Below are 12,601 nucleotides of genomic sequence, written 5' to 3'. Positions count from 1 at the left end.
GAAAAAATTCCATTTGGTTGGACTGGATCGGAAGCTCATCTAGATCAAATAACACTCGAAGTCCACAATATTATTTTAATTTCGATTTTAATATTGTGGTGTAATTTATACGGAATGCTTCAGATTTGAATCTGCTTTGTCAAGAACGGGCAAAGATAGACGCAGTTCATGTATTTGACAGTGAGCAAATTGATGCATCTTCTGCATAGAATAAGCATGAGTTTGAAGGGATGTATAGAATAAGGATTAGTTTCAAAAGTTTGTTAGAATTAGTTATTATACAAAGAATCTCTTATGCAGTTGAGCTAGCTACTATACTACGTTGAGAGTGTATTAATGTAACAATTCATAGATATATTGTTTATAGTCATATTCTACTATATCAATCTTTCTGTTTTTCATCTTTTACATTCTGCACAAATTCCCATCCTTTCTAGGTTTATTCAGTTTAATTAAAACTTAAAAGTGTGTATTGGCACACCTCTATTTAAAATGGTTTAAGAAATTATCCAAACATATTAAAAATCATGAAAAGACATATTCTTTTTTCAAAAGATAGTTTTTGAATATATATTGTTATTTTTATAAAAATATGATTTTAATTTTGATCTTTTGGTCTGTATACTGGATCAATTTTTTTTTTCTTTTGGTCTATTTAGTCTCGGACCAGAGGCAATTAAATTTCCATTGCATCAAGGCTTCGACCTCGTCATGTTTTTTTGTTGGACCATTATCACACGATTGATGTGCTTGAAGGGGATAGAAACTCTGGATTTGGGCTTAAAGGTGTTGGACTCTTGTGGGCTTATGGCTTCACAGATCGCGCCTTAGGGCCCAGTTCTATATTATATATGATGGAAGCAGACTTTGGTTGAAAACTTTACATGTTTTAAGGGTAAGGGTCACCTTTTGAAAACAAAAAGAAAAAAAGCAAAAAATAGATAATAACGAAAAAAATAGGTTTGGCCCATTCCAATTTTCACAAGAAACAAAAAAATAAATCTAAAACCTTACATTATATGTCAAATGACCGTGCTTGTAAGCAGTCAGCTCACTCGTCCGCTTAAGTAAGTGTCGAGAGTTCGAACCCCGCCTTGTGTATGCAGCAATTCATTGGCCAGCAGCAGACCCAATATATATCCACATAAAAATATATTAATTGAAAATAATAAAATATTAATACATATTTGTTATTAAAGAATATATATATTAGTTAGTAGTGTATGTCACCAAAAAAATATACTAGTTATTAGTTCATTTCTTCTTTATATCTTGAAAATATCATTCTCTTTTTTATATTTTAAAAATATTAAATAATTTTTTTATTATTAACACCAGTATATGCCTCTCTTTTTATTATATATAATAACCAAACAATATTCCTTTAATTTAACTGATTAAAGTCGATTATTTATAATATTTATAATAGAATTTTTTTTTAATTTTAACTTATTCAGTTGCTATAAGCAAAATTAAAATTAATAATTTTAATGAAAATTGATGATCAAGATACATATTCAATATATATAAAATTTTCAAGGTGATTATCAAAATCCATAAAACAAAGAATAGATAAAATTTAACTATGTAAATAAACTTCTTCTCCTACCAATTACAAAAAATAATATATATATATATATACTAAAAATACTATGGGGGCAAGTGTATCCCAAACTTGTCTCTAGGTCAATCCCTACTTGTTCCGACTCCTGCAATAACAACCCAAAAAAGAAAAAACAAAAATAAAAGACAAAAAAGTTGAATTTCATTAATCAAAAGATGATAAATATAAAGTAATAATATCTATAGTATCACAAAAGAAGTGTTGTGAGTATATTGTTTTTAGAAACGAAAACAAAAAAGGTTTATGATTTTATTTGTTGCTTAAGATTTGGTCTCTGCTCGTGCAATATTTAGAAACAAAAAATGAATATAGAGCTATGATGCACGGACACTGATACAGACACGGGATACGATACGATACGGGACACGTCGACACGCGAATTTTAAAATCTTATATGACACGGGGACATATATACCTATAAAATATAAAGTATTTTTTAGATAAATCGTAATGATATTTTGATATTTTATTGATATTAAAATATAAATTAAAATTTTTAATGTCTTATTTTAATTATATAAAATATTTAAAATATATTTTGTTTTAATAAATAATAATATATACTATATCTAAATTTATTTTAAGAATATATGTTAAGAATAAGACTGGACACGCTGACACGTGATGGTATTTAGGTGTGTTCAGGCGTGTCTGAAAAAGAATTTTTTATTTTTTATTAAGACAACCGCAGACACGCGTGTCGGACGAGTGTCTGTAAGTATCATGTCCGTTAATAGCTATATATAGAGGGTTAGAAAACGTGCTAGCATTATACTTATTTGCGGGATGGGAAAAGTTTTATTGAAAACTACTACTAGCTACTAAACACTTTGCAGATAGAGACATTTATGTTATGATCAAATCGCTGTCTTTGGTTGTATTTTCAGTTTAGAGACTCTCTCTTTGGAGTTAAGTTTGTAGACTCATAACCTACTTAATTAATTGTTAGGTATTAGTTTCAAATAAACGAAGATAAAAACAAAATTAAACCAAAGTGGTAAATGAACTAATAATTAAGGCATGTGCTCCTGTTTTTTCTTTCTTATAAAAAGAAGATAACAATTAAGAAGGACCAAGCATTACACCCATATTGTTTCTGCTTTCAAATCTGTATCGGTTTGGGTTTAAGTAAACCATGACCTACAATAATTAATTGATAAAGAACAATAATATGTAGATTTATATATCTTTTTTTATAATATGTTCTCTTTTTGAAAATTCTTTCTAAACTCGAATGAACAAGCTAAGTGTTGGGTCTATTATTCATAAATGATTTTTTTGGGGGTCATCATAATTAAAAAAAATTATTTAAAAGAATACATCATTACTCGCAAACAATTATATATGCCTTACCATGTGAATGTTTTTATCGTTACCTAATAATAAGATGTGGAACGTGACTAGAGACGTGAAAAAGAGTAAAAATCGAAAGTTTAAACAACGATAAAGATTTAAATACATAAATTATAATTAAAAAATATTATATGTATTACTTTTATATATTTTTATTCTTTATTTACATTTAAAATATTAGATATATACATAATAATATTTTGCTTATAAAATTCAAGTAAAGATAATTTGTTCTTCTGTGTATAATAAATTAAGATTTGAAAGGAGATAAGAACGTTAACAATTTTGACTTTTTGAGGTCTTATTCTAGTACTTGATTTTTTCCCCTGCATTCGGGATTGCATTGACCAAAAACTGCGACCTGAAGCCTTTTTCTCTGATCCAGATCCATATTTGTGATGTCCGAGGTGAGTTTCCTTTCCAAGAAAGGTTAATAAAAAAAAAAAAAAACTATTATCTCTATTCACGAAAGTTGAAAATACTAATAGATCTATTCATAAAAAATATTATTATTTGTATCTATAAAATATAGGTTCATACAATAAAATTATTCAAACACTAAAAGTTCACATAAAAAATTTTAAATTACCCTTATTATCATTCGCATTATTTTTTTCCTCCTCACTAATCACTCCATCATTCTCGTCTGTTCATTACCTTACCACCATCACTACCACTAACCCCATCCTTTATCTCTCACCAATAACCAATTGATTTTCAAACAATCCTAGCAACAATCTTTTCGGCCGCGAGCCACCTCTCTTCTTCCTCTGTGACAAATGTTGCGGCCTCTGTTTTCGTTCCTGCAGGTTCCAACGTCAGCGACCACCATTGCCGTCCTCCTTTCACTGTGGCCATCCCTCCTTCTCTCTTTCCATGTCTCGCCTTCACCAACCAGAAGACCTTCGCACTAGCCCTTGCTTCGCCGCTGCCAGCAACTCTAGAGTCGCAGTGCCCCACCTCTCCTCTTTTTACCGGCGACTACCCTCACCGACCGGGTTACCTTCTCCTCATCACCGAACCAATGCCGCCGACGGGTCACTGCGCCAGCCGCCACCACCGCGGTTCCCTTTGCGAACCAAAACCGCAACGAGCTTTCTCTCACTCTCTCTCTCTCTTTTGCCATTTGTTTTAAACCACCGAACCCTAATTCACTTCTCATTCTCCTCTTCTTCTCCTTCTTCTTTCCTCTTTAAGAATCAGAGACTTCCGAACCACCATCACAGTCCTGCCATCATCGGCGTCTGCACTTTCAGCCGCCAGAACCGCCACGAATTACTATCGTCTCCACCATCTGCGACGAACTGGAGCCACCCTCACCGTCCTAGTCATTCTTTCTCTCGGTCCAAACCATTGCCAGCGAGCCACTCACGAGTCTCGCACCTCCTCCACCGAACCCTAATTCAGCCCATGTTTTCACTCTCTCTTCTACTCCAATGAGCTGTCGGCGACGTCATCATCATCATCAGCTTTTCAGTCGCCAAACCTTCAGAGTAACTACCGTAGCTAGCGTCTTTCTCGCTGAAACAGAACTGAAACAGAATAAATTCACCCCTGCTTCTTAGAGTTTGGCTCAGGTGAAGATTACCCAATTCGTTCAATTCTCCATATAACCTGTTTGAGTTTGGCAATTGATTTGTTATAGGGGCATTAGGTGGTAACACTCTATTATGAGTTTAATGAAAAGTTGAAAACGATGATGATAAGGGTAATTTAAAATTTTTATGTAATTTTTTAGTGTTTGAATAATTTTATTGTGTGAAATCCATATTTTATCGATACAAATGATAATTTTTTTTTATGAATAAATCTGTCAATATTTTTAACTTTCATGAATAAAAATAATAGTTTACTCAGTACAAAATTACAACATTAAAACCTGTCTTTCAAATCTTTTATTGTGGGTTTCATGAGGATATGCTTCTAGCACTTATTGATGTTATTAAATGTAATATTTTAATGTAAAATTAGATATTTTTAAACTTTAATAATTAAAAAAAAAGGTTTCATTCTCTTAAGATATTTAGAGCCGAGGGAACCCTCAAACTTCATCTTTGTCTAAATATGATATGCGCACTACTTTCCGTGTTTGAGAAATTATGATATCTATCCTCTTAAAATATGTATAATTTATATTTTAAAAATAATTATATTTTATTATTGTTTTTCATTTATAATATATTTTTAAAAAAAATTATAAAAAAATCCTTTAATAAAAATGATCAAATTTTAAGTTTTAATATATCAAATATATAAAAGTATTAGAAATATAATAATATATATTTTATATATTTTCTCTTATCAGTTTGAATTTTTTAGAAAGTTTTATAATAGGGTATTAGAATTTTTTTTATGACCAAAAGAGCGTGTTAGAGATGTGACTATTTATATATTTCTTTTTATTAATTTAAATTTTTAAAAAAAATGATTTCATGATATAAAAAAAATAATCTTTTTATTTTAATTTTATCTAAACAATATTTTATAATACTTTTTATCTAAATTTATTTAAAAATAGTTAAAGAAACAAAAAATAATTAATGTATGTGTCAACTACATTTTTAATTTTAACGATTTAAGTACTGCATAAATATTTATTGTATAATATAAAGTTTTATACAACATATATAGTACTTATTAGAAGAACAACCACCTTGGGTGGTGGAATGCATTATTATTACTCACAAATTAAAGGGCATATAGTTATGTGGGGGTATTATTGTAGCTCTTAGTCATTTCAATTCACATGGCTATGGAGACGGGTTTCTCATGTTGCTCAACTCAACTCTCTCTACGGTTCAAGGCGTCGGTAATCATCAATCATCATATAACTGTTTAATTGTTCATCGGTGCTGGCAGCCATTAAAGTTCCCCTTCGTCATTATCATGTGCCAATGCTTCTTGAATGAAAAAGGGTCATCAAAAGCCCTTAATTTTTATATGTGTTGGTTTTCATTAATCATCAGTTTAATGGTGTCCAACTAGGTTTCACAAATTCTAGTATATAATGTAAATATACTGGAAGTGATGAGTAATGTTATACATCCAAATTTTTTTACGAACTAAATCTAACCAAGTTAAATAATAAGATTTAGAATAATATTATTTAAAATTGATTTTTGTTGATGTTAGACCAACTTAATTAGACTTGATTAACAAAAATACTTAAATATATAGCATTATACAAAATTAAAATATTAATTTTGGGACTTAAAAATTAAGGACTCCAAATTTTAGTGTTTTTCGTACCTCCAGAAAATAGAGACACTAAAAAATAAAATTTTTTAAGACGAAAACAAAAATTTTAATATTTTTTAAAAAAAATATCTTCATTTAACTTTTGAAATTTTAAATCTACCCTCAATTTTTATATTTATCTTAAATTAAATATAATATAAAGATATAACTCAATCTAATATATTTTATACCAAATACAGTATAAAAAGTTAATTTAATTTTTGTTTCTTAATTTTCGTCTCCCAATATTAATCTCTCTATTTCTGTCTTTCTTTTAAATACAACCTAAAAAATGTCTAAAGTCAGAGGCTCCACCTATTATAGTCTATTATAAATATTAATAAAGCTTTTAAATAAGAATTTGAATCCTCTAAATTTTAAATTTTACTTTATAATATAAAATATGATCTCTCATTATTTATTTTATAAATAAGATTAAAAAAAAATTCAATAATAAAAAATTATACTTTATCTTCTAAAATAAAAATCCAAAACTTAAAAAATCCTAATTCTTTAAACAAAGATCACACAGATATGAAGAGTATGCTTTGTATAAGTTCACCAAAATTAAATTATTAACCTAAATATGTGACCCACTTAACATTCATAAATTCATGACGGTTGAGTCAATTCACACAATACAGTGTATCGATCATTACTTAATAGGTTTCGGTGTTGGATATTTGTATTGGACATGACTTTTATCTGTCGCTATTCTCTACTCTTTGACTTATATGCGATCAAATGATGGTGTGTCACACAATGACCACACCAATAATTTCGATTAAGAATAATGAAATAAAAATATACCATTTATATATATATTGAATTTCGGTTATAATTATGATCTGAACCGCAAGAAAGGATGATGATGCTACTGCATACATTCTCTGCAAGGAAAATTCTCGCAGGCCAATTAATGGCGAGTATGGGAGCCACTGCTTCTCTTTTTCTTAGCACTACTTAACCATTATGCTTTCTTATCTCTTAGTTTTGACATGGATATGGTCTATTCAATCTTAATGTGAATATGATATGGAAGTTTATAATAATTATTTACTGAATGCAATAAATTTATAAGATGAGATATTCTTTATTTTAAAAATTAATTTTTGAAATTGAGTCGAGATAATATTCAATTTGGTCTCTGAAGTTACACTCGAACCTCAATTTAGTCCTTAAAGTTTTAATTATTTTAATTTAGTCCCCAAACTTTTCAATTGACTCTGTGACGGAAATCACTGTAGGAACTAACGTGATTAAAATTTAAAAAGTTTAGGAACTAAATTGAGACAATTGAAACTTTAAAGACTAAATTGAGACTCGAATGTAACTTCAGGGACCAAACTGAGTATTTTCTCAATTGAGTTAGATACTCTTAATTTCAATTCTAATAAATATAGCTTCTAGATTAATACTATATATTAGTTCATAATTTACATTAGGTTCAGCATATAACAAGATATTTTTGTTTTTTAGGTAGCGTTTGGTGGAGAGATAGAGACGGAAAGACTGAGATTGAGAGACAGAGACTAAGAGACAGAGATTGAAATAAATCTCAGTATTCTGTTTGGTGCAAAATAGGAAACAGAAATTGAAACAAGAATAAAACTCTAATTTAATTTGCACAAAGGATAAAATTAGAATTAATTAATTAAAATAAGGGTATTTTAGGTATAAAATGTCATTAAAGTTTCAGTTTCCATTTTTAAAAATTTTAGTCCCCTATGTCTTTACTTTTTGGAGGTACTAAAATACTAAAATTTTGGAGACAGGGACAAAAATTTTAGTAGCAGTCTCTAAACCAACAAACATAATACTGAATTCCAGTCTTTCGTCTCTGTCTCAATACCTCAAAACAAACGCTACCTTAGAGTTAGATAGAGACGCGGTATATATACCACTTAACAAAATGAAATAATCGTGAGTCTAATCTAAGAACACGTTTGAGTTTACATTTTTATTTATATTTTTATTTTTATATTTAATATTTGTTTTAGAATTTTATAAAAATAAATAAAGAAAACGAAAAAAAAGTATAATTCTATTGTGACTTTCCTTTTTTACAGAAATTCTAAAAATAAAAAAAAATTAAAAATAATAATAAAAACACAAAGCAAATAGTTATATCATCTCATTTTCATTTTCATCTTCAATAATAGAATACATGGGGCTTGCTACTTTTTAATTTTGTCCCCAAATAAAGAAGACAATAGAGAAAACAAAAGAACGTATGAGTAGTCTGTGATCTCTTGTCCCACAAGTTATACGTGATCTATATATATTTCATGAATATAGATGCTCCATGCCTCCATCTGTTGTTGAATTTAAATAAAATAAAAAACAAAGAAAATAATATATAGTTCTCATTCACTTCCCGAACGAGGAATATATTGTCACCAAAAAAAAGAACGAGGAATATATTATTCAACATCACCATTTTATATGTTTCGTTTTTTACTCCTCAAATAAAAAATCATTTTTGCTAGAACGTGATCGACAGACCTTAATTTGTACCTGAAGTCCTAAACAATAATAAATGCTATTGACAGATGATTAGATTGTATTATTATATATGCATGTATTATTACACACAATAGTAGATAATTTTTTGGTTTTTATGATATCTCCCAATCTGAACAAGTCATAAAATAAGAAAAATTTTTTACATATAAGTATTTTCTCATATAAATCATATAAATTATTTATTTAATTTTTTTTTATGCCTTCTCTTTTTTTCCTCCTTCGTTTTTAAAGTGTTTCATCTTCATAGTCGTATTTCTCCTCGTTCTTCTTTTGATTTTGTAACATTATATATATTTTTTTGTTTGATTTTTTCCTCCCAAAAAGAATTATGAGAATATGAAATAAGAAAATGAAGAAAAAGAAGCAGTAGAAGATGAGGAGGAGAAAGAGGAAGAGTTCTGAATTATGTATAAGGTGTACTTCAACGAATTTTGGGTGTATTTTTTAAATTCTTTGGGTGTATTTTTGTAATCCTTTTGGTGTATTTCTGTAATCCTTTGAGTGTATTTATGTAATCCTTTGGTATATTTTTATAATCGTTTGGGTGAATTTCTGTAACCGTTTGAGTGTATTTCTGAAGTTCCATTATCTTCAAAACGATTTCAAAGCTTGGTTTCAGAAACCATGAAAATCGAAAAAAAATGAAGCAAGAATACCAATGATAAACGCAGATAAAACAACGAATGAAAAGGCAAAGAGAGAACGCACGAATGAGATCAAATTTGGCAAGAAACTCGTTTTCATTGAGGAAGAAGAAGAAAAGTAGGAGAAGAAGAAGGAGAAGAAGAAGAAAGAGGAGGAGGAGAAGGAGGAACGCGAAGCACGCCATGAAAATTGTATATGGGTCAATGTGCTTTTTGTTAAGTTTCTCCCAACTTGTATGACTTGTAAACTAAATGACTTGTATGTGTATCACTCCTCAAAAACTAATTCGTCATAAATTAAAATTTTATTTAAAAATTTATTGTTAACCAATGAATTGTTACATGTACCAGTCGAATTCAAACCTATATTTATTTAAATAGATAATGAACTAACGACTGAAATAATCAAACTTTAGTTACGCACAATAGTAGATAATGAATAGTAGCTAGTAGTAAGTTTATAATTGTTTTAATTAAAATTTCGTCTCAATCAGTTTCCATCTGCATTTAATTAGCATCAATTTCTTGTTGCCTCTCCGCTATTAAAGCTTCCCAACCACTATTGTTTGCCCAATTTTCCAATCGTCTCAACTGTTTTCATACAGATTCATAATTCATTACTTCTCAGTACTTTATAATATTATCATATTTTCCCAAACTTTACAATATATGTATACAAATACATATCAGTAAGACCGCTAAGGACATCAATATTATTCTTCCAAACGAGTCTTGTCAGTCTTTGAATAACCAAACATTCAATTCCATATGATCATGATTTTAGCCCCACACTACGGACTTCAAGAGAGTTTAATTTACTATGATATATTCATATATAATCTATTTGCTACAATATAGTAGTATAATTTTATGAATATTAATACATTCTTTGGTTATTCTAGATAGATAGTGTTTTAGAAAATTTTATTTTCTTAATTAATGTATTTTGTGTGCGATATATAAAATACCTTGTACTTTGATTTATATATAAGGTGCTCTTATTATTTGTTTAAATAATAATAAATTTATCAATATTATTTATTGATCTGAATATTAATAAGAATAAAATTAAATAATAGCATTTTATTTGATTTGAGTCTTCAAAATTTAATAAGAACCAATAACTAAATATATCTATAAGATTTTAGTCTCTAACATGTCAAAAATAATTCTATAATTTTTTATTCATAAAAAAGTTGCTGTTCAACTCTAATAGGAATGAAGTTTAACCTATTTTGGTTGAGGAAAAAAAAACACTCATTAAAATTAAGAACAATAAATTAATATTATGATAAGAAATTGAGTCTAAATCAAAAATTAAAATCTCTTAGTTATACTTATAAATAAAAATACACTTTTATTTTTTTAATAATTTAACATAAATAATCTTAAAATTAAGGAATTCAAAAATTTTGACATAACATATATAATGCATCGATCAGTAATTTTAATCTTTGATTAAGACCAGGGTGTATGTGGTTCGACAAGAGAAATAATAAATAATAATTAGTTCAAGCGTAACTAATTGATGTGATGCTTAGCTATATATCTACTACGTGGCATGAAGATATTATTAAATATTTATAGAATGTTAATTAGATTGTGTTCTACCAAGTACTAAAAACAGAGTACTATTTTTCAGAATAAGATATAAACTAATAAACTAATATAATATAGATTTCGTCTTAAAATAGCATTTTATTTGTCCAATAAATTAATACTTCATAAATATCTAATGGTTCCAGTGTAGGTTGAAGGTGATGCACTAATGATCCCTCCTTCACAAGGATTGCATGGAGCTTCGGAACAAAGTGACAAATTAAAGTAAATCAATCAATAATAAAGCAAAAAATTGCTGGTAAAATAGTTGGGGGAAGAAGCAATCAAGATTGGTTTTTTGTTATACAAAGTAGGGACAAATAGAACTTCTAAACTTGAAAATTTTCCAGCTACGTATGTATCAACCAATAAAACATTGTATTTTTTATAAAAAATAAATAAATAACGTAATTAAATAAATGTTGAATAAGTATAACTAATTTTTAATTTGTCAGTATTAACTAATTTTTTAGAATGTTTAAAATTTATTATTTAAATTTTATAGTTTAGAATTTAGATATTAAAATTGAAAAAAAAATACTTTAAAAATGTGAGTAATATTATCTGGAACGAAAAAAATAATTTTATAATTGAATTCATAAATGTTATCCAATAATTAATAAGAAAAGCACATGATGAAAGAAAAGGAAAAGAATAATAACTATTCAGGTGGTTTTTCTACAAACACATATATATCAGTATTGAAGAAAGATAAATAAATTGAATAAACAAAGTTTAGCTGGCATGTGTGTGTATGTATGTGTGTATGGTATACCGTATACGTACGTCACGTACCTGAATTGACGGTGTGAACACTCTACTTTCCATATGATTTCTCCATTTTCATGCAATAAATCAATATGGTATATTATGGAGTGATTTACAAGAATTTCAGTTAAACTCTAAATGGCAATTTTCCCCTACATGCACAAACAGATTTAAAAGAGGACGTGTATCGGATATGTATCGTTTTCCTAATAATGATTTAATTTAACTGGACATATAACTGTTTTGTCGATTTTTAGCAAATTGACGGTGGTTTGATTCTAATGGTCTGGGAGCGAAACGAATTTTTCTTTTGCAAAAATCAATTTTTTATAAGTGCATCAAAGGGTGCTCAAATTAGACAAGTATTATTAGAACGAGAAATAAGTTCAAAAAGTACAAAAAGATAAAAGAAGTATAAAACAAAGGATTCGAAAAATAAAATTGATTGAAATCAAAAAGTTTTGCATTGAAATTTAAAGAAAGCAATAAAAATGCTTTCGATTGGACTAAAGAACTTTACATATGGAAATTAAAGGTACTGAAACGTAAATTAAACATGAAAATTAGACAATGCTTGAAACATAAATTTGCTTAAAAGATAAAATTTTGCAAGAATCATAAATGAAAAGTAAAGACAGTGAAAAGAATCCTACAAAAATCAAACTCGAACGCAAATTCAGAAATTCTTTAGAATATGAGTGTGTTTGAGTATATTTCTGAATAGAAAATCTAACCTTTATTCCCTAAAACTTATTAATATCTATAACCTACTTCTATAACCAACCATTAATTACACGACGTTGTTTTGTATGCGAACTCTTAGGTAACTGTTCCTGCTCTTTTACCCACA

Source organism: Arachis ipaensis, chromosome B5 (genome assembly GCF_059453495.1).
Source record: "Arachis ipaensis isolate K30076 ecotype BB chromosome B5, ASM5945349v1, whole genome shotgun sequence".
Lineage (NCBI taxonomy): Eukaryota > Viridiplantae > Streptophyta > Magnoliopsida > Fabales > Fabaceae > Arachis > Arachis ipaensis.
The sequence above is the reverse complement of the archived record's forward strand: the minus strand, read 5'-3'. Positions refer to the sequence as shown.